At 47.3% G+C, this 26,769-nt stretch overlaps 1 protein-coding gene across 9 annotated transcripts in view; it reads left to right on the plus strand.

Moving 5' to 3' along the window:
• Window positions 1-26,769, plus strand: part of BMAL1 (basic helix-loop-helix ARNT like 1) — a 108,317-nt gene that overhangs the window by 26,585 nt on the left and 54,963 nt on the right. For 6 of the 9 annotated variants that reach the window (XR_011467043.1, XM_070383958.1, XM_070383965.1 and 3 more), the window contains exon 2: window positions 6,310-6,382. The exons of 2 other annotated variants lie outside the window; for them this stretch is intronic. The gene's annotated coding sequence lies outside the window, so the exon portion shown is untranslated. Of the gene's footprint in view, window positions 1-2,270; window positions 2,348-6,309; window positions 6,383-26,769 lie in introns of those variants that run through there. One more of the 9 variants, XM_070383959.1, reaches the window with a different exon arrangement.

Raw genomic sequence — 26,769 nt, forward strand, 5'->3', positions numbered from 1 at the left:
CGGAGGAGGAAAATGGCAACCCACTCCAATATTCTTTCCTGAAAAATCCCATGAACAGAGAAGCCTAGAGGGCTGAAAAATCTTGTGAACAGAGGAGTCTGACAGGCTCGCAAAGATGGATAAGCTCCTAGTATAGTGTATAGTGAATGAGGTGAAGAAGTTGGTCATGGGTTTAACTGGGGAAGACAGTCAGGCTTGGGAACAGCGGGTAAAGGTGGACAGAGTGGCTGGGGTGGAGTGAGGAGAAGGTGAAGACGTGGTGGAAAGTGAGGGCAGAGAAGTAAGGGGGCCAGGCCACCAAGGTCATTGTCAGGACCTGGTTGCTTTGTGAGTGACAGGGACTTCAGCGTTTTGAAAGAGGAATGGCATGATCTGAGTCATATCTTGAAAGGCTCACTGTGCTGTGTTGAAGGAGGACTCAGGGAGAGAAGTTGAGTCTGTTGGCATTATCCAGTGAGTGATGAGAGCAGCTAGGTCCCGAGTGGAGGAGGTGGTGGTGGAGATGCTGGGAAGTGGTTGGATTTGAGCTCTGTTCTGAAGGTAGAACAGGTTTTGCTGTAGAATGGGTGGTGGGGTGGGACCGAAAGAGAGGACTCAGGATGGTTCTGAGATTGTGGCTTTTGCTTAATGACTATTAGACTCAACTTTCAACCCTTAGAAGTAAAAAGAGGGGAAGAGTTTTTGGAAAAAGGTATCCAGACACCCTCTGGGCCTGACCTATCTCTCATAGCCTCTTCTCCTCCACAGTACTTCCTTCAGCACAGATAGGCAGTTCTTTTTCACAATGAGCTTTTAGACAGCGCGACTGGGGGAACATCTGTGGTTCCTCTCAGCACAGAGTCCGGAGGGGACAGCACTGTCAGGGGTCTCATGTCATTACCGGGGGTCTTCGGGCTGAGCCTCAGGGCCCCTCCCTCAGGCTGATGTGGAAGGTGCCCAATTTCCCTCTGCATGATAGAGAGGAGCCTGCAGAAGCCATTTCCAATCCATGCTGTGTAATGTAAGAATATAACTGTTTTGGAGTGGGAGCAGAAACAGCTTCCCTGGTTCTTGGCAATCATGACCTGCCAAGGCAGAAATGAGAGAGGGAATTTTTTAGTGGACGATGCTCCCACTAGGAGCATAAAGGGAAAGAAAGTCTATCTTAAACAGAGCAGAGTATGAGCTGTGGCAACAAATATTGCCTGTCTTCTAGGTGCTGGGCACTGGCTCAGTATTTTGGTTTCACTGGAGAGGGAAACAAATATATACTGTTCCTGCCCTCCCGGCAGAGTAGACTAGAATGATTTGCTGCAAGAAATTATATTTACACCCAAGTATTCCTTTCTTTTTTTTTTTAGTGATTGTAAATGATACTATATTTTTAATTTCAGTGTGCACATGTTCATTGCTAGTATACAGGAAAACAGTTGAAATTTTGTTTTTATTTTGTATCCTTCATCGTTGCTAAACTCACTCATTGGTCGTAGGCATTTTTTTTTCTTTCTTTTTTGGTTATATTCCTCAGGATTTTCTATCTGGACAGTCATATCATCTTCAAATAGAGATGACGGTTTTATTTCTTCCTTTCCGGTCTGTTTTATTTGCTTTTGTGGCCTCTGGTGCTGGCTGGGACTTGGAGCACTTGGTTGAGTGAGAGTGCTAAGAGTGGGCAGCATCGTCTGTTCCTGATCTTGGGGGCAGCATTCAGTCTTTTCACCAGTAAGCGCGTGGTTAGCTGTAAATGTTTTTTTCAGATGTCATTTGCCCTTCGTTGTATGGGCATGGGTAGGACCATGGGCTATTGTGGTGTTGGCTGATATAGCGCAGTTATTATCTAAAAGTTGTCTGTCTTGCTGCAGGCAGCAAGCTTTCGTTGGAGCCTTTTTGGTCTGTGCTTGTTGGCATCTCCAGGCTCTTCCATTCCAACTGCCACTGCCACAGTGTCCTTCCTCCGGGCCTGAGGCCCCTCGCTGGACTGCCTTCTTCACTCTGCCTTCAGAGTCTTCTCGCATTCGCTTTGTGTGTCCCGTGCAGGAGTTTTCGTTGTACACAGAAGGATGGGGAAAGTGTGTCTTCTTCATCCTCCTGAAGTGGAAGTGGTTGGAGAAACTAGAGGATTGGGTGGAAGCCAGTACGTGAAGGGCCTTTACATCAGGGTTTTGACTCTGTAGGTGGTAGAAGGGCTCTTGGAAGTTCATCTCTGCCACAGTGTGGAGGGATAGGGAAGGGGAGGGACAGAGAGACCAGGAGGCTGGTACCTGAGCTCAGGGAGGAGAGGATGAGGTTCTGGACTGTGACAGCAGACATGGGGCAGAAAGAAGAAGGGGGAGTCCACGTGGGCCTTGAGGAAGTCTGAGAAGACCAGGTGAGTCTGAGATTTCTAGCTTGGGCAACTAGCTAGGAGATTGGGAAGGCAGGGGAGGGGTGTGAGTGTAACCCAGTGGGTATATGCTAGGCCTTTTAGAGCATGTCAGTAAGACTGGACTTGCTGTGCTTGCCTTCAGGGCTGACTTCACAGAGGAAGCCTGGCTGCTGTGTAAAAACCCAGGGAGCTCACGTTCTGGGCAGAGGAACCAATGTGGAGAAAGGCACAGATAGAGGAAACATCCTAGGGGGCCTGTTGGGACTCCAGCTCGTAGAGGCATGAGTGGGTAGTTACTGGTTCCATAACTGGGAAGGATGCTGGATGCTGTAGGAGTTCACAAAAGCAGGAGGTTCTGGAATAGGAGCTGACACTGCTGGTGATCCATCTGGCGCCTCCAGTTCATTGTGCGTTAGCATCAGCCTTTCCTACTGCAGACAGGCCTCCCTCCCTGGGGAGGCACCGCTGCTGATAGCCTCATTATAGCAATTCCAGTGAAGGGAGAACTCCTTTCTCTGCGTTCATATATCAGTTCTAGAGAACGGCTCTGGATGGCCCAGCTTGGGTGATGTGCTTGGCCTTTGGGAGCGCTACAGCACAACTGGCTGTTGGGGGGCGAAGACTGCTCTAATCTGAGCTGGATAGATCACCCTGCCCGCCCCCCGCCCCCACTGGGTCAAGCAAGACCTTTTTAAGAAGAAAGCAGAATAAAAGTATCTAGGGAAGATTAAAAAAAGAGTATTTACTATGGTTTGTTGTAATATATTTTGAAGAATTTATCACATGGCAATGTAGGAACTCTGTGTGTGTGCTTAGACGTTCAGTCATGTCCTACTCTTGGTGACCCCGTGGACTGTAACTCCTCTGTCCATGGGATTCTTCTAGCAAGAATACTGGAGTGGGTTGCCATTTCCTCCTCCAGGGGTTCTTTCCAACCCAGGGATTGAACCCGTGGCTCCTATGTCTCCTGCATTGGCAAGTGAATTCTTTACCACTAGTGTTACCTGGGAAGCCCAGGAGCTCTTTGGAAAGTTATAAAGCAGGGGACTTGATCAAATTTAGGTTTTCTTAAAATTATCACTATATGAGGTTGTGGTTGAAAATCAGCCAGTGGGGTCCCCAAAGAGCTGGACCCGACTTGCAGCTAAACCATCAATGGGTAGATCTGGGGAGACTGGTTGAGAGGCTGCTGCTGTTGTTCTGAGGAGAACAGATAGGACCTGAGCTACTTCCAGTCCTTCAATTCTTATTTCATTTGGACTTCACCTCCAGCCACAGCATCAGGTACGCCAAGGAGAGAGAGAGAGTCTGGAGGAGACAATCAGGCAGACAGGGCATGGTGAATGAAGGGGGCTTCAGGAGGACTCACCACCAGCACCGAACGGGTAACAGCTGTTCTCCAGAAGGCTAACTTTCTCTCTGGAAACGAGTTATGAATTGGTGACAGACTCAACATGTCTTTCTTATGAATTCTTAAGAAATGTGAATGTTAATGGCTTCTTGTGGTATCCTAACTGGGAAAGTAAGTTGATTAATTATATTTTTCTCCTTTTAAGAAGTATCTTTTCTTTAAGGACTAAGATAATAGGAGATATATCAGGACTGCCAGTCATGAAATAGATGGTCGGGAGGGGACACTGGCTGGAAGACACCCCCCTTGCCCATCAGCCTACCCCGGGGCCTGCCAGTCTACTTTGGAAACACTTGTCCCTTGGGCATTGTCCTTGCTGGGAAAGCTTATAAGACTTTTAACCAAAGAAGTGACATAATCTGTCTTACATCATAACAGACTCTCTCCTGTATTGAGACTAGGCTATGGGTGGAGGTGGCAGTGACACCAAACGCAGAAGCAGAGAGCAGGAGTGCCAGTTAGAGGCTCTGGCAATAACCTAGGGTGGTGATGGTGGAGGAAGTGAGGAATGGCCACATTCTGAATATATTGAGTTGGCAAAAAAGTTCATTTGGGTTTTAACTAAGATGTTATGGAAAAACCCGAGCGAAGTTTTTGACCAACCCATTATTTTGAAGGTAAAAACCAGTTTTGGTGAGGATTGGAGAGAGAGAGAGAGATGAGAATGACTCCAAACCTCTGACCCTGGCAACTAGAAGATCAGGAGACCATGCCCTTACTCTGAGATTGGTAAGATTCTGGGAAGAGCAGGTCTGGGGGAAGGTCAGGGGTCTATGTGAGGCGTGTCAAGTTTGATACATCAAACATCTCACAGAGACCTCCTCTCCACTTGACATCTTCCCTAAAGCAGGCAGTAGAATACACTAGCCAGGAGTCCAAATGAGAGACCTGCGCTTGGAGAGAAATCTGGGCATCCTTGATGTATAGGTGATAGGAGACTAGGTGAGATCACCCAGGGGGCGATTGAAGGAATACAGAAAGGAGAACTATGATTCGAGCCCTGGGGCTTTCTGACATTAAGACGTGGGGAGATGAGGAAGAATCAGCAAAGGGAACGAGCAGCCAGCGAGTGAGGTGGGTGGAAAGCCTAGAACGCTAGCCTGGAAGCCAAGTGAAGAGAGATGTCAACAAGAGGGAGTGATTCACTGACTGCAAGAGCTATATGGGGAAGACATAGACTTGCCCGTCAGATCTAATAACACGGAGGACAAGCTAAATGCATGCTTCTGGACCCAAGTGCAGCCTTGCCAATAAGTAGTAGTTCCCGCCTTGAAGGAGAATACAAGTGTGCAAAAAGGGTCATTTAAGATTGGGGGAAATAGGTCTGAGAAAGATGTGAAGATAGTACCATGGGAGTCCAGCAGAAAGAGACAGTACTTCTGGCTTTTGTAGGGAGGATTGAGGTCAGATTTATTCAAGTCTTCATTCATTCATTCCACAGAAACGTTTTGGGTGCCATGGACAGGGAGGAAAGGAGAAAATAGAGCTGTTATTGCAGTTTTGTGGACAATAAAAAAGAGTCTGGAGCTGGATGGTAGTGTTTGCATAACAGTGTGAATGTATGTAATGCCACCAAGCTGCACACTTATTAATGGTTAAGCTTGTAAATTTTGTTATGTGTTTTTTACCACCACCACCACCACACACACACACACACAATTCTAAAGGAAAAAAAAAAAAAAAAACGCCTTCTTGGGCCCCACCATGACCTTGGTCTGGAACAAGATGTTGAAATGGAGGTCACTGTAGTATAGAAGGAGATAATGTGGCAAGAAGGGGAGGAAGAATGCTCAGAGAAGGGACTGGCCACCAGTCCTTCCTGTCTGGAGTGAGGGGTCCACTGGGGGAGACCACACGAGCTGAGGCTGCAGACTCAGGCTGGGCCAGTTGTTGTAGGCCTGGCAGCCTGCCTGTGGAGTCCGGCTTGCCTTCTTAGGTTCTGGGAACCTCTGAAGGTTTCTGCTCAGGGAAATGGCATTCCAAAGGTGTGCATTTAGAAGATTAATCTCATTAATCCTGCCTGTTAAACCATTGCCTATTAAAAGCAGTGGGATTGAAGCATGCATTTCTAGGATGACAACTGTGGCCCAGCAGAATTTTAGATACCTGGGCATGTCTTTATGAATTGAGTGGGTTAACTTTTCCACCCATTTTACAAATATTTATTGAGAACTATCTAAATGCCCATAGTATTCTACGCAGTGGGGATAAGGGATGGGGTGAATTTATCAGATCTCTCCTCTTGACAAGTGTACAGTCTAAGGAGAACCCTATTCCCAAATAAGAAGTTATGCTACATTGTACCCCGTGTTACCATAAATGTCTCACCAGAGTTCCACGGGAGCTGACAGGAGGGGTGCTTGGCCTGTCTGGGACACTGGGGTGGCTTCCAGGGAGAGATTGTCCAGTGGATTTGAAGGATAAGCAGTATTTTCTAGGCAGAGAAGGCCAGCCTGGGAGGACAGTGAATCAAAACTCACTGGGAGTTATAAATTTAAAGAAAATGTAGAAATGTTCTCTTTTAAAGCTAAACTCTTATTTCATTGGCTTTTAGGTGGTGCTGTCTAACGTGCATGTTTTTGGACCCAAGCTTAACTTTTCAAATGTGGAATGCTAGGCCTTCATTGGTAAGTTTGTTTGATGCCTTCTTACTGAATTATGCTATCAAGGATTGGTATTTGGAATGAAGGGCAAGGTTGTTATCACTGGTACTGCTCTGTGAAGGGTACTGCACCTGTACTCTGAAGAAGCCCACAGCGTAGGTGGAAAAGATCTGCAGGAGAAGGGGATCTCAATTTATGTTTCTGTGGTAGATTCAGAGAGAGAGGCCACAGGGGAAGTACCCCAGGTGCAGGGGATGGATAAAGCTGGCCTCACAGAGAGGCAGAGCTTGACTGTGTTCTGAAGGATCGACAAGTCCAGTTGGGGGATGAAATATGCTTTTCTGGCTTGAGAAGGTGGGTATAAGATGGAAAGAAAGTGGACTCAGCAAAAGACCCATGAGAACAAAAATTTCATCCAAAGGAGTGGTGAGTAAGAAGTTTGGCAGGATCTGCTGGTGGCTGATTATTCTAAACCAGGGTCAGCAAACTTTTTCTGTAAAGGATCAGATGGTAAATATTTTCGGCTTCCTAGGCCATATGGTCTCTATCATGGCTCCTCAACTCTGCCATTGTAGCGGGAAAGCAGCCATAGATAATATGTAATGGTGTGGCTGTGTTCCAATTATACTTTATTTACAGAAACAGATAGTGGACCGAATTTGGCCTGTGGGCTATAGTTTGCCCACCCCTTTTTAGACCCTGAATGCTAGGCTGAGGCACTTGGAGACAGCAAGAAGCCAGTGAAGGTATTTGGAGCAAAGAAGTAAAATGGCTGAAGTAACATGTTAGGGGCATTCAGGACAAGAAGCGTAGACTATGTTCCAAGGCAGCAGCAGCAGTCCAGGCATGAAGTCACATGGCTAGCGGCGGTTAAGATGGAGCAAAGGACCAAAAGAGAGATAGTGCAAAGGGAGAAACGTAGGGTTTGTGGTATTCTTAGACTTTAAAGACAGGAGCCAAAGAAGATGAATCTTTAAACTTGATAGTTCATAACCATTGACCAAAATGTGGCAGTTCGGGGTGGAGAAGGATAGTTGGTGCATCCAGTTTTAGATATACTGAATTCGAGGTGGCAGTGGTTCATCCACAGGACATGTCTAATAGATCATTGGAAATGCATGGCCAGCACCTGGGCTGGGAAGGGTAGGCCTGGAGATGTAGAACAGAAGCATAGGATTAATAAGTTCTCTCCATGATGTGCTGAGGGCTGAGCCTTAGTGAGTGTGCATAACTCTGGGATGGGAAAAACAGAAGCTGGAAGAGAACCAGAAGCCAAAGGGGAGAGAGTCTTAGGAAGCAGAGAGGATGGGGCAGCAGAGACCAGGGAGAAAGGGACCTGAGGGAAGGCTGCTATATTAGCGATAAGGTGGTTACAGCTGGCCTTGAGAACATGCTGCGGGGAGGCAGAAGGGGGAAGGCAGCGAGGTTGCACAGGGTCCATCATAAACGAGGGATTAAAAATCAGAGACGTTAGTAAAAAGAGACCAGTTATGGAGAGTTTGAGTGGTAAAAGAAAGGAGATACAAAGATTTCAGCATCTGAATGCCAAAATAAGCTTTTTAGCTTTGAGGCAAGCAAAGCATGCTGTGACCGGTCTCCTGTCCTTCTCTGGAGCCAAGTGTGTTTGGGAGTTTGTGTGTACCTTGGGCTTGCGATTGTGTTCTTACGCTTTGTTTGAGGTGTGGTGTTCCGAGCTCTGCTACAACTTGCACCAGTGGAATCCAGTCCGTGTCTGGACCCCTGCCATGAGACAAGATGTGATCTGTTGGGGAAATAGTTGCATTTGCCTGAATTGGAGGAGAAAATAGGATAGAGCAAGAAATGGAAATGAAACTCCTTACTGCAGAGTCTGCCCAAGTATGGGAATTTGAGACAATTCCTCAAGTCACTCAACTAGATAGCAATTTATGTTTCAAACACTTTCAGTGTATGGCCTTGGGTTTGAATTCTGAGTAGTTTTTGGCTCACTTTTCACAAATATATCAGTTAGAGATGGAGTCATTAAAGCAACAGGTGGAACAGGTTTGCAGCCTCCGTTTCGTGAAATCTCACTGAGTTCCAGGCACAGTGCTGAGTGCTCTGTAGGTATCATTTTAATTTCATCTTTGCAACAACCTACGACAGAGGCATTAGTGTTTCCACTTCAGCAATAGGAAATCAAATCACAAGAGAGTGAGTAACCTGCCCGAGGTTAGAAGGGATTTGAACCCAGAGTATCTGACCCCTGGTTTGCACTGCTTTCTGAATGTTTCCCACCTAATTCCCACCTAAATCCGGAATTGCTCCTCTGTCTTACGTAGAAGGATTGGAGCCAGCATGAGCTCTTAAGGTTAAATACTTAGAGCCTACAACGGGTGTTCCTGCTTCTTAGGAGTCTATTAAAAGGGTGGCAGGGGTGTGGGACCCCTGGAAGAGACTAAGGCCAAACTTCAAACACTTACTTGACTGTTTCCCCAGCTGAAATGTCCCTTTAGTTGGAGAAGGCAGCACCCTTGGGCTTGGAAAGGAAATCTCACTAGAAGGCGTGACAGATTCCAGTGCTAGCTCTGCGGCAGTGATAATCTGCTTTTTGTTGAAATACTTGAGTTTCTCTCTGCTCACCTCCAACTTCAGGTTCCAAGGGCAGGGTCCTGTTTTGTCTTGCTCCCCACCAGCATCCAGCCTGGTATCGGGTGTGTGGCATATGCCCACTGGATTTTGTTGTTTTTAGTGAACCAGGCAGCCTGGGACAAGGTGCGTAACCTCCGTGTGTCAGGCACTGGGCTCGGCACTGTGGTCATAGAGGAGACACCGGACAAGTTCTGTCCTCATGAGGCAGATGCATGAGCAGGACAGACAGAGTAGAGGGGGTGAGATCTAGGGTCAGACAGGCAGGATAAGGCTCTGAAGAAAGCCGTAATAATGCTCTTTGGGACGGCTGCGAATACCTCCACACTGTTCTCTGCTAGGCTTGGTGCGGTTGCTGATACCAGCTACCTGCTCCCCGCCGCGAGAGCGCCCCCTGGGTGTCAGAGGGGCCTCCTGCCTCTGGCGGGGCTGAGCGCGCCCCTCTCGCGCCCCTCCTCTGCTTACTGTCTGCCCTGCCACCCCCCGGTTCTCTGCAGTTCTGTAGACTTGGCCTCCGCAGCCTGCTGTGCCGGTTCTCTTTTTTTCAGTCTTTAGCTTAATAAGGTTTTGCTTGATCCCGTTCGGGTCAGCCCCAGTATTCCTCCCCGCTGAGCTCATCACTGCTCACCTGTATCCTGAAGTTGCCGGAAAAGGCCCAGAGCCTCTCCCAACCACCCTCCGAGCTATCGTCCCGCGGGGACTTCCGGTCAGCCCTCTCCTGGTACCCAGTGCGTCTGTCTTCCTGTGGTGCCTGCCTTGGGTGGAACTTAAACCCCCTCAGGCGTGTCAGCTGCAGGAGTCATCCTTGGCTTTGTCCTTTCCCTCCACTGTCATCGTCCACCCGTTACCTCATCTGGAAAAGCCCATCTGCTCCTTCATCCCTCCGTCCTTCCTTCTCCCTCCCCAGCTCTTCACTTAGGACTCTTCCTTTGGGTTGTTTTAATAGCCTCTTCATTGGCCTTCCTGGGGCCACTTTTGTCTTCCTAATTGCACCCCCATCTCCTCGCAGCATGAAGTTTCTAACTCATTAGAAGTTAGTTTCTAACTCAACTCTTTGTTGAAAGAGTGAGGATAGCAGAGTCTGTTCTATCGAGGCTTTCTTCTGCTGAAAGCTCTCTTTAGGGGCAAGACCTCCCTGGTGTTCCGGTGGTTAAGGCTCCAGGCTTCCAGTGCAAAGGGTTCAAACCCCTGATTAGGGAACTAAGATCCCACATTCCTCACCGCATGGCCAAAAAACCCCCAAACTCTCCAGGGGCTCCTCATTGCTTGTAGAATAGAACCACAGCCCCCTCTGCAGGTCTGCAGTCTTTTCGTAACTGGCCTTCAGCCACCTTCCTCATTTCACTCTTTCCATAGCCCATATTTCTAACCTCAGCCTAGCTTCTCAACGGCCGTCACCCCTTGGTGCCTTGGCCAGAGCTGGGCTCTTTCCCTGGAATGACCCTTCCCCTGCTCCCCATTTCAGTAACTCAGCTCAGGTTTCTGCTCTTCTGGACACCTTCTCCCCACCCTGCACTTCTCTATGCCCTGGACATGACCTTCGTCCTGGCTCCCAGAACACCCTGCATTGCTCTCTCTCCCAAAGCACTTATTGATGTAACTGTTGATTTACTATCTGTTAAGCTCAGAAAACTGAGCTCCTTAAGGGTGGAGACCACACACACACACACACACACATGCACACACACACACACGCACACACCCACAAAATCTCTGGGTTCTTGGTGCCAGCACAGAACACCTGGCTCAGGAAGTCTTTGTTGAAAGAGTGAGGATAGCAGAGTCTGTTTGTGCAGCCAAACAGCACATTTATAACATGATCAAATGTATTTGAAATTGGAGTTCCATTGGTTATTGAGTTGGGTGGGCCCCCCTGCTTCTCAGTTTTGATGGCAGGATAGGTTGGTGTGGGCTGGGGTTTGTGGTTGCCTATTGCATCTCCCCACCTGTGGAGGCTTTGGGAACATAACTTCTCTATATTTTTTGCCCCTGACTTTTGTATTTTTAACTCCTGTTGTTGATGGGCTAGGAAAGCAATTCAAAATGAAAAATAGTCCATCACGGAATGCTGAAGAATGAGGTCCACCCAGCTTTCTGGACAGATCCCAAATTTCCTAAATTAGCCAAAGTAATGACTCTTGCTAACCACTGACAGCTTTTCCCTTGTGCAGTCCAGCGGAGAGTGCTTTTCTGGCTGGGGGATGAGGAAAGCTAGTGGTCCTTTCTAGAGGGGCCCAATGGCATCTTTATCTTCATTTGGAACCTTGTAAAGTCCTCAGTGAATACTGTGTGTGTGCGCACGTGCACACCCAGTCACTTAGCCGTGTCCAGCTCTTTGCAACCCCATGGACTGTAGCCTACCAGGCTCCTCTGTCCATTGGATTTCCCAGGCAAGAACACTGGAGGGGGTTGCCATTTCCTTTTCCAGGGGATCTTGCCAACCCGGGGATTGAACTCGCGGCTCCTGCTGCATCTCCTGCATTGCAGGTGAATTCTTTACCACTGAGCCACCAGGGACCTTTCCCAGTGAATACTGAGGAGTAGCAAAGGAAGCAGCTATGAGCCCAGGGATGCCAGGTCCACGTCTGTGTTCCCCCACCCTGGGAGCTCCTGCAGTACACCTCAGTGCTAGCTGCTACCTTCTCATGTTCTCCTGTGGGGCTTTCAACTTCATGCTCTTGCCTCTCCTTCACTTCTAGTTCTGCCACAGAACCAGGAAATTATGCTGAGAATGCAGTTTCTCTTTGGGAACATAAAGTAATCTGGGAAGGCTTCCTTGAAGAAGCAGTCTTCCTCCACCCAGAGGTGTCCTGCTGACCAGAGTGCTCCAGCAGGCGCTTGGGCTGCTTTCCTCTCCTGGAAACGCTGATGCTGCTGCTGCTTTCCCTTTCAGGGACTTCCCAGAAGCTGTTCCCTCAGCATGGAATGCATTTTCCTTCTGCCTTGCCTGGTTCATGCCCATTTACCCGTCTTATATCAGCTGATTCATTTCTTCTTAGGAAACCTTCCCTGCCATCCTCGATAAGGAACCTGGGTCTTATCATCACCATTACTGTGATCCCTTTATGCTGCTCGTTGATTGCTCACCACAGGGCAGGCACTATCAAAGTGCCAAGAGGGTAACCACTTAATATTAGAGCCTCAGTAGTGTGTGCTGAGGTCAGGGTTAGCATTATTATTGCAGATACCTTTCAGAGGACCAGAGGTCCAGATCAGTTGGAGGCATGAGAGCAGGGTTTGCACCCAGGAGCCTGACTGGGTTTTCGCTCCCGCCCGTTCTTCTCCAAGCGTTCGGCAGCCCATCCTCCTACTCATTCTCAGCCCTCATCCCAGAGACCATTTCACATGTATGTGTTTGGTTATAGATGAATAAAAGTTGTGTTCACTCACTGGGCAGCCTGTTAAGCCCCGACTTCCAGGCAGGAGCTCAGCACAGAGTTGACCAACAGCCTGCCTGCCCAGGTAGCCACTCACCTGCTGGATCTCCTTGCCCCTTGCATCCCAGGAGTCTGGGCTGTGAGCGTGAACTCCCTGGGGTCCTACAGTTTAGCCCACACTGTCCCTCCTGTTTCCATGTCCTAGTCAGTGGTGCTAAGGAGGCATCTGTTCCTGGCAGGGTCTGTCCCTTCATCTTTCTTCCACCTTGTGAACCCACCTTCATCCTTGTATAAGAAAGTGGACCCTCTTCTACCCCTAGGACAGAACCCTCGCCCTTCCTTTGCTCCTCTGGACCTACCTGCGCACACTTGGGATGGCGCTGACCGCCATGGGCCATCCTGACCTGTGCGCCTGCCTCCTCGCCCTTCTGCAGCCACTTGGGACCATCCCTGGTGCGGCCTCTGTGGCAGGTAGCATCTTGTACAGTCAGGACGGAGGGGGCCACAGAGGGGATAAGAGGACAAGAGTTACTGCCCTACAAGCAGCTGCTCCGTGATTCCAAGTGTGTGTGGGTGCCTATGCTGGTGACTATGTGTGTGTGTGTGTGTTTCTTGCTTGATGCTTTTGCTTGTATAATTTATCTTTGTGCACATTAGAGACCATGCCTCACTGTCTCAGGGGTCTGATGTGGGGCTCTGAATAACAGATACAACAGAGCTGTTGGCTAAATAGATTTTCTCCTCCTCCCTCTAGCCAAAGTCACCTTCCCTTTCCCTCATGGGGTTGTTATGACTATCAGGACCCCCTTCCCAGACCCCACTCAGGTGACAGGGATGTGAAAGCCCCACCTAGACCCCAGCAGGCTAGCAAGGCACCAGGCATTGGCTGGCAGCAGGGAAGGCTGGTCTCCCAGGGCACCTCACCAGGCCTCCAGGGCTCTCCAGGAGCAGGCTGGCTGAGCTCCTTGTGTCTCATGCTGGTTTTGAGTGGGAGACATAAAAATTAAAAATGGCTTCTGACCAAGTTGGGAAAGTGGGCATGGGTAGGGTGGGGATGGGGAACAGGAGGACTTGGCTGCGGCTTCCAGATGTACTGGCAACAAACAGAAGTCAGCTCACAGGGAAATGGCCTCTGGGGCACTCAGCATGCTGGTGTGAGGCAGACGTGCCTCACAGTGTTGACTCTGTGCCTGTTAGTGGTGGGGACCCGTGCTCTTTAAACCTCAGTTTTCTCACCTGTAAAATGGGACAATGACCATACTAATCACCTCTGTGAGGTTCTTGTGAGGGTGAGATGAAAACATGCTTAGCATGGTACACGGTATGTAGAAAATGCTGAGTATCTGTTATCATTTTACTGTTGTTTTAAAAAAGTAACTTTGGACAACATACGGAGTCTAAAATGCACCATTAAAGGTTGTGAGGAGTAAATGAAGTGGTAGTGTAGGAAAAGCACTTTGTGAATTGCAAACTGTGTGCAGATATTATTATTAGCATATTATTATTATTACGGATGTTATTATTAACACAAATATCTCTTTTATCGTTTTGACTTTGGAAAAAAATGGCTGAGCACAGTTTTATGATGTTGACTCTAAGTTCTTTGTTGTTTTTGTTTTTTTTTGTTTTGTTTTGGAGGGAGATTTGTCAGACAGGCTTTCACTGGAATCTTGCCCAGAGGCTGTGTGACCTACATTGGTGATGCCAGGTGCCAAATGTCTGAATAGCACCTGGCACAGAGGAGCGATTCTGTGGTTGCTCATCTGATTTTAAATCTTTATGGTAAGCATTTAATATGTAGTGGTACAGTTAAGTTTTTGTAAAATTCATTGACAGTAAATTGTGGGCATTTGCTTAGGACAAATTCCTGAGAAGTTGCTTGAGAAATACGCACTCTTTGAGCTTTGTACCTAATATAGCTGAAGAAATGGAAGCAATTTATTCAGCATTAGGTGTAGAAAGCTACCATTGTTTTCTCAAGTGTGTTAGGAATATTTTCTTAACAGGTTTACCTCTCTGGTGTTTATCTCCATCCCATACCATTTCACTGCCTCCACTCATCCTTCCAAAAATAAAATTGATCAAAAATTAAACATGTAGACAGAGGTTGAAAGTTTTCTACTCACTGGCTGCTTTTGGCCTGCAGATGTATTTTGTTAAGTGCTCACAATGTTTTAAAACCTTTATATTAGTGAGTAACATTTAAAAATTGAGAGGTGTTATCTAGAAATCTGGATTTCTAGATCTTCGTGAAAATCCGAAGATCTAGCAGCACTGGGTCCATCTACCCTCATGGCATTGATGAAGAAGGCCGTCCCTCTTACAAGGACCTGTTTCTCCAGCTGCCCAGCCCCACCCAGCCCCTGCTCCTACACATGGCCTGTAGGTAACTGAATCTGTAGTCTGCGCTAAATGTAACCAACACCTCTTAGACATGGTGCATCAACTGAGAATTATTTTCACCAGCAACTTTGACCATAGAGAGGAAGATTGTTTCACTTGCTAAGCTGTCATTTTTGTGATAAGCCAAGTAGCTTCAGTGTTTTATTTAGACTCTTTTGGGTTTAGTACAGTCACCTCTCTCCTCCTGTGGATTTCCGTCCTTAATAATTTTTAAGAAGTCTTTAGCAAGACTTATAAGTCAATGTAAAATGTTGGCTAAGGCCGGATATAAATTTTGATTGCTTCTATATAAGGGAGGTTGAACACAAGTTACCTGCTTTAATTCAGTAACTTATGATGTTGCAAATTTGAACAATTAAAGATACTTAGTCCTTTTTATTGGTCATCTCATTGTTGTTGTTCATTTGCTCAGTCATATCCAACTCTTTGCAATCCCATGGACGGCAACATGCCAGGTTTCTCTGTCCTTCACCATTTCCTGGAGTTTTCTCAAACTCATGTCCATTGAGTTGGTGATGCCATCCAAATCTCATCCTCTGTCATCCCCTTCTCCTGCCTTCAGTCTTTCCCAGCATCAGGGTCTTTTCCAATGAGTCAGCTCTTTGCCTCAAGTGGCCAAAGTATTGGATCTTCAGCTTCAGCCTTTCCAATGAATATTCAGGGTTGATTTCTCTTAGGATGAACTGATTTGATCTCCTTGCACTTCCAGGGACTCTCAAGAGTCTTCTCCAACACCACAGTTTGAAGGCATCAATTCTTCATCACTCAGCCTTCTTTATGGTCCAATTCTCACATTTGTACACAACTACTGGAAAAACCATAGCTTTAATTATATGGACCTTTGTTGGCAAAGTGATGTCTCTGCTTTTTAATATGTGGCCTAGGTTTATCATAACTTTTCTTCCAAGGAGCAAGCATTTTTTAATTTCATGGCTGCAGTCAATGTCTGCAGTGATTTTGGAGCCCAAGAAAATAAAGTCTGTCACTGTTTCCATCGCTTCCTCATCTATTTGCGATGAAGTGATGGGACCAGATGCCATGGTCTTTGTTTTTTGAATGTTAAGTTCATCTCATTGAAATAGTTATAATTTAGCAGAATCCTTATTGAAAGATGTGAGAAGCTGGAGATTCTTAGTTGTGGAGATCATCCTTATCCGTCAGTTTTTCTCAGGTAGGCCCTCACCCTCTTCCAGCTAGTGAGTGCGCACAGATCTGGGGGCCACATGCAGGAGGGGGGTGCTGGACCCCAGAGTGTTTACTTAATGGGAGTCCTTGCAAGCAATTTTAAAGTTATTATTATTCTATGAGCATCAACATTTTTTGGTTTTTGTTATCATGAGAAAGCATACATTTATAAGAAATTTGGACAACCCTGAAGTGTCCAACATACAGGACATAAGTCATAACATACAGGACATAAGTCTTCCACGACACCTGCCCTCCCCACCTTCCCTCAGGATTGGCACTCTTGAGGCTTTGTTAGATATAGTCCTGGACTTCTTCATTTGCTTGTATCCCCTTAACCCTTTTATATCCCCTTAACCCCTTTGTATCCCCTTGTATTCCCTTTGCCCTCATGCCCAATATACATGTTTTTACTTTCATAGAAATGGACTCTGTCTATGCCTACAGTTTTCTTTTTTTTTTTTTTTAGCCAACTGTCAGTTATTATGGTTTTCTTTTCAAGTTGACATGTACAGATAAATGTACCTTACTGTGTATAATAGTTGTAATCCATGATATGGGTACCTTTGAAACTTTTTCAATCACCCTTGTATGGGTAGACACTCAGTTTGCTGCTGATTTTTTACCATTACAATCACTGCTGATGTGGAAATTGTTACGCCCACCTATGAACTTCTGCGTGAGATTCTCCTGCACATAGACACCTGAAAGTAGGACATTTGGCTTAAGTAGTTTGCCATTTACAAACTGAATCAGTAGTGTCTAATTGCCCTCCAAAAAAGCTGTACTAAGTCACAGTCCTTTCAAGAGTATCCAATTATGGCTCCAGTAATCCAGTTTTTGCTTCACCATGCCTGAGCAAAGTAAACTTTAAAAACTCACAAATATGCCATCAAAATTACACATTTGTCTTAGAAAAGCATTCAAAATATACATCTATAGATTTTTTTTTTTTTTTTGTCTTAGAAAAGCGGTGATTCAAAATAGCACATCTATAGATTTAATTAAATGATTTACATACCTTGATTTTGGTCACAGTTATCATCCTACAAGATGACAAAAATGTCCCCCAACTGTTGTTATCAGTTTAATTGTTAAATACTTGCATGAGGATTTTAGTTGTCCCAGGGAGCCTTTGGGAGAAAAGTCGCGGCTTCCTTTTCTGCTGCTCCACTAGGCCTGCCTTGTCTTTTCTATTAGGGTCTGAGCCCTCAGGGCAAAGGTCATGTCAGCATTTAAACAGGAGTGCCAGGCCTTGGCATGGGGAGATGGCAGGTGGTGTCTTGAGGTATCCAAGGTGTTCCAGCCACCCTCTCCTGAAATATAGCGCCATTTCACATGGATAGGTCCTTCCCGCCTGTATTTTCTCATGGTGTCCACATGACCTCCCTGCGAAGCAAACACTCCCCTGACCCCTCATTTACATCTGGAGACACTTAGCCTCAGAGGTTTGACTTAGTGAGTGTCACACAGCCACTGAGGGTCAATACCTTGGACCAGGTCTTCTGACTCCAACTATGGTTGGAGCCTGTGAGGCTGATAGGCAGCTTTTTGCCTGTAGGACACCATGGAAGTTTCCTTTACTGAGCTGGGGGTGGAGACAAGAAAGGGAAGTGACATTCCCCAACTTCCTGTGGTCACTTTTGGGCATGTGAAATTTTAAATTCCATCTTCTCCAGAGGCCTCCTCTCTGCCTGTCTGACCTGTTGTCTGGCTCTTGCTAACAGGTTACCCTGTATTGGCCAAAGTTCCTTAGCCCTAACCTCAGTTGTGAACCTGAAGGTAAATTTGATGAAAGTATTTGATGCAAAGTATTTGATGAAAGTTGCTCAGTCATGTCCAACCCTTTGTGACCCCATGAACTGTAGTGACCCTGTGGACTGTAGCATGCCAGGCTTATCTGTCCATGGAATTCTCCAGGCAAGAATACTGGTGTGGGTTGCCATTTCCTCCTACAGGGTATCTTCCTAACCTAGGGATCAAACCCTCCAGATTCTTTACCATCTGAACCACCAGGGAAGCCCCCACCCTGCATATCCTTCCAGGATGCTGTCAGCCGCATGAAATCCATGCCAGGTCATCTGGTCTAGTGGAAACAGGGATCTGGAGTTGGGTTCAAATCCTGGCCCCATTACGTTTATTACTAGCAGTGAGAACCTTTGACTGCTGATCTTACCTCTCTGAGCCTCAGTATCCTCTTCTACAAGATACGGAAAATGATTCTCATAAGGACATTTTGAGAAATACATGAATTAAGATTTGAAATGTACCTCTAAGATGTTCAACACTTTATAAATGTGAGTCCTCTATCAAATTTTCCTGCTATAGAAAGAAGGTTCTTCTCAGGAGATGCTCCGTACTGGTAGCTGCTAGCTGGGGATCCTTGGGCCAGGACAAGGCCACCACATGAGCCCCAAGATGAATCATGAAGAGTGTATACCCTCAGAAGCTCACTATTTGGTAGGGGAGCCCAGTGAGCAGAGATGGTGTAATTTGTGCAGTGATAAGAATCAATTAACAGAGGAAAGAGTAATTAAACTCCAGGTGGAAGTGGGTAGAAGGGGGTCAAAGAAGTCATCAAGCAACTGGGGTACTGAAGGTTTTATAGGAGTTTGAAAGAACATACAAAATTAATAGGCAGTTTTATTCATTAGTAATAAAGTTGCATTTTTAAATGTATATATGTTAACTTCTTTTGACTCTTACTAATACACTGAAATATTCAAATTCATCCACTCTCTTTTCCATTTCTTTCCTTTCTCCTCCCATTCTGCCTCTTCTTCCTACCATATGTTAAGGTCCTCAGTTCAGTTCAGTCCCTCGGTCGTGTCCGGCTCTTTGTGACCCCATGAATCGCAGCACGCCAGGCCTCCATGTCCATCACCAACTCCCAGAGTTCACTCAAACTCATGTCCATAGAGTCGGTGATGCCATCCAGCCATCTCATCCTCTGTCATCCCCTTCTCCTCCAGCCCCCAATCCCTCCCAGCATCAGAGTCTTTTCCAATGAGTCAACTCTTCTCATGAGGTGGCCAAAGTACTGGAGTTTCAGCTTTAGCATCATTCCTTCCAAAGAACACCCAGGACTGATCTCCTTTAGGATGGATTAGTTGGATCTCCTTGCAGTCCAAGGGACTCTCAAGAGTCTTCTCTAACACCACAGCTCCGGACAATTAAGGCCCTCAGCTGCTAACAATTTCTTAACAAGTTTTTGTATGCTTTAGTAGATCCTCAGAGATGCCATTTAGTAGATGCCATTTCACTCTGCTAAGTTTTTTTTCCCTGTTAAGTTTTTATAAGAGCTTTGGTATAGTTTTTTTTCCATTTTTTCTATACTATAAGCAGATTCTTTTGCTTTCTCAGCAGTGAACAAACTACCAGTTATTCGATATGTTCTGCATCACACCTGTACACAGGGGCTTGTGCCATCCCATCTAGTAGCCAGAACGACGTAGTGGAACAAGGACTGTTGGATCTTTTTCGTAGATGAGGAAGCCGAGGCTTAGAGAGGTTAATATACTGACATCTCGCAAGTATGAAGCCATATTTCTGCTCTGGAGTCTTTCCCATCGTTCTCTGCTGCCTGGCCCAGGGTCTTGCCCTGATTTTGTGCTGCTGGTTTTGTAACCCACTTGGTGTGGTGCCAAGTCTCCTCACACAGCTTCCTACCTACTACCGGGCTCTCAGAATCATGCAACAGCAGTAATTGACGAAAACCACAATTTCCCACTTCTCTTGCTTTTATTTCTGAGCTGCTTATAAGAAGCTAGGTTTGGCTTAAACTTTCTTTCTTGCTCTGTCTCTTCCGCTTAAGGAATGATAACAGGGTGCATGCACAGTGCTCCCAGGGCCCGGCCTGCATGTCTGAGGATGAGGCTCCAGCTTCGTCCTGCTGGGGACTCCCTGGTAACCATGGGTACCCCTCATCCTCTCTCTACAGCTGTATTTCCCCAGCGTGATCCAGGGCTCAGGTGCTCCCCAGCTATCCTGCCCACTGCCATAGGAGCTCCTGTGATGCAGTGGGCCTGTGTAATGTGCCAGAAGGGAGCCAGGTCTCGGTTTCAGGAAGGGAGTGTGAATCTGCCCAGCTGTGTGACCTTAGGCCCACCCACTAACCCCTCTGACTCAGTTGTCTGCATCTGTAAAGGAATGCAAGTAGAACCCACTTCCAGGCTCACTGTCTGGATGATGGGAGTCCATGGGAAAGGGGGCAGTTTCCTTCCCTCTGGCTCCACCTCCCAAGTGCTTTGGGGACTTGGCAGTGTTTCTGCAGCGGAAACCCAAAACACCTTCCCTAGGTGCAGTGCTTATCACACCTCCAGCACCCTGAGATTCTCACCTCCCGGATTTCTTGAAGCTCATTTGTGTGGCTGAGAAACTCCTCAAAGGAAGGGAACAGCCCATTGAGCTCTGCTGCTGTTTCTGTGGCGGCGCCTTCCTTTCTTGCCCGTCTGCCCTGCAGACAGCAGCTGCAGCATGAGTCAGTTGCCTGTATGTATTATCATTTCTTTTGCATCTCTCTGCAGAGAGGAGGATGCCATTCATTTAGCCAGTGTTCGCTGTGCCCAGGCTTCAGGTGAGGGGTGGGACATGGAGAGGGACCGACTCACAGATGCTGCCCTTGAGCTCCCAGGGGAAAGGTGCAGAGAGTATGACACACGAGCTGTGCTGTCACCTAGGCATGTCCTAGGGTGCTGTGGGAGAAGAGGACCCAGTGGCCTCTCCTGGGCACCCAGCAGACAAGAGCAGATCTTTAGAAGTGAGGAGGAGTCCACGCTGCACAAAGTCCAGACAGAGCCCTGGGGGAGGCGACACTGGGTGTCTGTCTGGAGCCAGGGCCAAGGGGTGCAGTACCTGAGTGGCCACGTCCTGCGAGTCATCTGCACGCTGACAACCTTTCGGGACCTTTCCCCCAAGCCCAAAACCCACACACTCACTGCCCACGCAGCATCCACCCTTTGACGTGTGATGGGCACCCCAGAAGCAATAGAACTAAACAGAAGTCTTATGCAGAAACCTAACCCAGCTCCTCCCCAGTCTTCCCCATGTTATGCGGCCCCACACGTGGGTGTCATCTTTGACTCTGCTCCTTCCCTCACCCCTCACTTTGTCTGCAGAATTGCCAGCTGTTCCATCACAGTATATCTTGAAAACTACCACACCTCCCTACCCAAGTCCATAGGGCTACCATCTCCCAGCTGGTCTCCCAGCTGGTCTCCCAGCTTCTACTCTGTCCCTACTGCCACCAGCCTTCCACACAATCAGGCAGAATGACCTTTTAAAAAGTAAATAATATTGTATCACTTCCTTGCTCAAAACACTCTGTGGCTTCTTAGCATCTTGAAATAGAATCTGAACTCCCTGCCCTGTCCTGCCTGCCTGCCCCTCCTACTTCCCTGGTTTCATCTCTTAGCACTGTCAGCCTTGCTCACTCCATTCCAGCCCCTATCTCCTTTCTGTCATCCTTTCTTGCCTCAAGGCCCTTGCACAGCTCTTCTCTGCCTGGATTACCCCCAGCGTTGCATGGTCTTTCCTCTGTTTAAAAGGCCCTGTCCTGTCCTACCCTTTACACCATCATTTTTTTCCTCTTACTCTGCTTTCTTTTTCTTCAGTAGCACTGGCTTTACATTATATATTTTTCTGTCTTCTTTATCATTTGTCTTATACCTTTGGGCTTCCCAGGTGGCACAGTGGTTAAAAAAAAAAAAAATCCACCTGCCAATGTAGGAGATGCAGGTTCGATCCCTAGGTTGGAAAGATCCCTTGGAGTAGGAAATGGCAACCCACTCCAGTATTCTTGCCTGGAGAATTCCATGGACAGAGGAGCCTGACAGGTTACAGTCCATGGGGTCGCAAAGAGTCGAACCTGACTGAGCATGCACGCGCGCGGCGCACACACACACACACACACACACACACACACACACACACAGAAATGTACATCCATGAGGATGAGCCCTTGTCTTATTTCTGTCATTCACCACCCTATCTCCAGGCTCTCAAACAGAGCCTGGCACACAGTAGGTGATCATCACACATTAGGTCGGTAATCCAAAAAAATGAATGAATGAACAAATGCAAGTTAAGACTTGGCGTTTATTCCGTGGGCAGTGTGAATCTAGTAGACGTCTTTCAGGAGGTGAGTGACGTGGTCAGCGCTTTTATTTAGAAAGCCAGCTGGTGGCAGTGTGGAGGCTGGACTGGAGGAGGAGGCAGCAGAACTAGTGAGAGGCAGTTAAAATGGTCCAGGAAATTGATGCTGAGGCCTACGGAGCGCTCTGGAGAGGGAAAGAGGGGACCGATGACAGGTGGTGAAGACCTTTGAGTATCTTTGGTTCTTACCAGAATAACTTGGTATAGCAATTCTTTTAAAAGACAAATGGGAGGGCACGAGCTGGCCTGGGCGGGAGGCTGGTGACACTCCATAAAGTTTTCCTCCCTAGGTAGATGTCAGCCCCCGGGTGCATGTCCCCTGCCGTGCAGTTATCTCTCGGAGGAGAGACTCTGCTGCTCCAAACTCCCTGTTGAGTCTTTCACTAAGAAAGTTGTCAGTAAGTCAGTGACGGTGTCAGTAAGTCTAATACTTCTTTCTGCTGATGGGTTGATGTTACACATTACGAGCCACAATAAGTGGTTGATTCTTTCTTGCAATGGGTACATTTCTTTATATTTAACTCCAAAGGAGGCTCATGCTAACAAATTCTCTTTTTCATTAAGAATGCCTAGGCTCTGCTCAAGTTCCAGGTGGGGGTTACTGATAACTTAGGGGCTCAGCATCTCCCTTATGACAAACACGCCCAGGAACTCTTGTCCTCTCTTGGGTGTCCAGGGTATCAGGGAGTCAGATAAACAGTGGACCCACATTCCTAGACCAGGCAGAGCCGTCCTCTCTGGCACTGTCTGTTGAGACTGTCTTCTTAAGCTTGAATTATTTCTTTCTCCCCAAATCCCCAGTCCACCGCAAGTTTCAATGCAAAGCCTTTCATCTCTGAGTGCACAGATCCTTACCCATCTTGCTGAGGTGTCCCCTCTCTGTCCCTAAGGGGGACTAGGTCATCCCAGGCTCTTAAGCTTTGGTCCAGAGTTCCTAATCCTGTGAAGTGAAATGCTGTCCCATCTGTGTGGCCAGATGCCACCTCCCACGTCTTCTCCTCTCTTCCAAAGGTCCGGGAATGACTTTATTAGCTGCACTATAGAGCTTCCTGCATGCCAGGTACTGTGTTAAGCCTTTCACGTGCATTCTGTCTAATCTTTATCCTGCAGTGAAGTGTTAGTTGCTCAGTTGTGTCCAACTCTTTGTGACCCCACGGACTGTAGCCCGCCAGGCTCCTCTGTCCATGGAATTCTCCAGACAAGAATACTGGAGTGGGTAGCCATTCCCTTCTCCAAGGGATCTTCCCAACCCAGGGATCAAACTTGGGTCTCCTGCATTGCAGCAGATTCTTACCTTGCAGGGGTGAGTATTATTGTCCTTTTCACAGATGTGGAAGCTGAGGCTTGGCTGTGCAGTGAAGTTTAGTTGTTAAGAGTCTGGGCTGAGAGTCAAATAGACCCGGGTTTGAATCCCACTTAGCTGTGGACCTTCGGAATGCTACTTAATCTTTTTAACCTTCTTTTTCCCAAATCTAGAAACACATTCTTAGCCATCTTGCTGAGGTGTCCCTACTCTGTCCCTTAAGGGGGAGTAAATCATTCCAGGCTCTTAAGCCTTGGTCCAAAGTTCCTAATCCTGTTTGCTGTCCCTGTGAAGTGAAGGTAATATGGAAATTGTTCACAGTGTTGCTAAGATTACATATATTATTTCAGAAGATATAAGTACTTGCTTACTAAATGCTGGACTTTGTGCTGTCAGTAAATAACAGCTCATTGTAGATACTGCTTTCAGCATCAGTACCATCGTTGCCTTCATCCCCATCCCAAGGCTACAGGACTAGTATGTAGATGGAGCCAGGATTTGAACCTAACCCTGCCTGGCTCTAGAGCCCACGTTCTTCCCCATGTCACACACTCTCAAGTTCATTTTGCCTGAGACTCTCTGGTCTGTAAGTTTGCTCTCTTGGTCTTCTTGATTGTCCCATTTGTTCCCATCTGGACAGTAGGCTCCGGAGAAGGCAATGGCAACCCACTCCAGTACTCTTGCCTGGAAAATCCCATGGACGGAGGAGCCTGGTAGGCTGCAGTCCATGGGGTTGCGAAGAGTCGGACACGACTGAAGCGACTTAGCAGCAGCAGCAGCAGGACAGTAGGCTCAAGCCAGGGCTCAGCAGACCCTCAGTCTCTTCCAGCCAGTGACCTCTTTTCAGTCATTGACTGGGCATCCCCAGTGGCTGCACTGTTCAGCAAAGAGCTTAGATGGTTTTCCTTGACTGTCAGTGTCGTGTTGTCTGCTGTGAAAGCTGGGAAGTTGAGGGGGGTTCTTGTGTGGTTGTTTATATCAGTAGGACTATCCAGAGAAAACAGGTGTGGCAGCAGAAAAGGCTGGTGGGTGTCCTTATCTTTTGGGGTCACCGATTACTTTGTGAATCTGGTGACATTTATGAAGCCTCTCTCCAGAAAAAATGCCATGATAAGGCCAACATTTTCCCCACAGCCCACCCAGGGATCCTGGCTGAGAAATTCAGACTCAGAAGGTTAATGCACATACTCGTAGGCTGTTCTGTGTCTCTAGGCTGTTTGTACTCGAAGGCTGTTGGGCCATCCTGGTAGCACTTGGAAATACCTGTTTTACTGATATGGTTTGCCATTTTCACTTCTTTCCCATATTTGAGAAATGTATCCACGCCTTAGAACTGACCTAGTCATTTTGGTGAGACTGACCTGCTGGTTTGCGCATAAATTCAAGCCATAACCTGCACCTAGCAGACCAACTGGAGAGGTTTTTTTTGGCCCCCAAAATCAGACTAATGGGCTTCCCAGGTGGTGCTAGTGGTAAAGAACCTGCTTGCCAATGCAGGAGATGTGGGTTCAATCCCTGGGTCGGCAAGATTACCTGGAGAAGAGAATGGCAACCCACTCCAGTATTCTTGCCTGAAGAATTCCATGGACAGAGGAGCCTGTGAGCTACAATCGGTGGGGTCGCAGAGTCGGACACAACTGAAGGGACTTAGCACATGCACACATCAGACTAATAGGAATTTAATGGTAATTTTGTTGTTGTTTAGTTGCTAAGTCATGTCCAACTCTTTTGCGACCCCGTGGTCTGTAGCCCACCAGGCTCCTCTGTCCATGGGATTTCCCAGGCAAAAATACTGAAGCGGGTTGCTGTTTCCTTCTCTATTTATCATGATATATAGATGATAATGGTGCATAAGCCTAGCTTCAGTAGGGTTTAGTGGTCTAGATTCAGGTAAATGTAACTCTCTACTTTTAAACTTCGTTTTTAAAATTTCAGTCGTAAAAAGTATGCTTCTTCCCCTTTCTTCATTCCAGTTTTCAAGGTGGGGGTCTGATTTACCTTACCAAGCACCTTAAATCTTCAGTCTTTTGACTTGCTTGTCGGCCTGCCCTTGGAGCCTTTCCAGAGAAGCGTGGAACAGGCCTGCCATTTCTAGCAGTAGCGGAGACTGTAGGTGTGGCTCCTGGTGGCTGCTCCCCTCCCTGATCATTCTTCGGGTCCTCCGGAAAAACAGGAACAAACCTTAATGGAAGCCCCAGAATCTTTCCTCCTGCTCAGGCCACAACGCCAGTGCCCTCTGCAGTTAGAAGTGGGACTTGGATTTCGGGCGCAGGAACTGAATTCATCATATATTAGATCATTTGCCAGAAAGCTTTTTCTGATGCGTAGTTTTTTTCTTTAAAGTATTTCTTCTTTGCTTCTTTTAAATTATAAAAGCAACAGATGCTCACTTCAAAGCCAGGATTAGAACTCTTCACGCCTGGCTTGGAATTCCAGCTCCATCAGCTCATTAGATGCGCAGGCCTGGGAAAATGCACACGCTCTCTGCAGCCTTGGTTTTCTCCTGGTGCCGGAGAAAGAAGAGTTCCACCTCCTAACACTGCAGCAAGAATTCAGGGAGATCGGTCCATAGGATGCTTTGCAGAGGTTTGGCGTGGATTCTTTGACTCAGTGACTGTTTTATTCAGCACCCGCTCCAAACCAGTCAGCATTCTAGTTGCTCTGGAAACACTCAATAACGAGACAGAGGGGGCCTCAGCTCCAGTGAAGCACACATTCTAATCAGAGGCGACACAAAGACTGAAGGCCATTTCAGAAATTAAGAAGCTAGAACCCCCCACCCTGGGTGGTTTGCGAGCCCTAGGAAGGATGCCTGGGGCCATCTCTGGAGGAGAGGCTCAGTGCTTTGACCCACGGGCCCCAAGTTTTCCAGGACACCCGGTGTGAACAGTTCTGCCCTCTACGGGTAGGTCCCGATTTTAAGTTTGGAAGATCTGACCAGTGATCACATGCAGGTTCTCCTTTACCTGGCTCCGCATTTCTGAGCTTGGGGCTCTGTTGCAGGGCCTTTAGAAGGCCTTCTGGCGAGCTTGAGAAGTGCTGCTCTCCGTTCACCCAGCGGAGCTGACGCTGAATGAAGAGCCTCTGCTGTGTCGGGAGGGAGGGTGATCTGTTTCTAGCCAGAGCCCACTTTGCTCCAGTGCTGCTGGTTGCAGATTCTCTCTCTGGGAGGCTCTCATGCTGCAGTCTCCCGATTCTCTGCATGCAGTTTTTAAATGGCTTGTGGAGGCCATATGAAAGCTGGGCCACCCCAACTTGTATGTTGGACCACAGGGCCATCAGCCCAACCTCCTATGCCCACCGCATCGCCCCTCTCACGTGGGCGTGAGATTTTAACTCATTGTTTAACTCAATGTTTAACTCAAAACATTACTGATTTTTAA

The sequence above is a fragment of the Bos mutus genome, chromosome 15 (assembly GCF_027580195.1).
Source record: "Bos mutus isolate GX-2022 chromosome 15, NWIPB_WYAK_1.1, whole genome shotgun sequence".
Lineage (NCBI taxonomy): Eukaryota > Metazoa > Chordata > Mammalia > Artiodactyla > Bovidae > Bos > Bos mutus.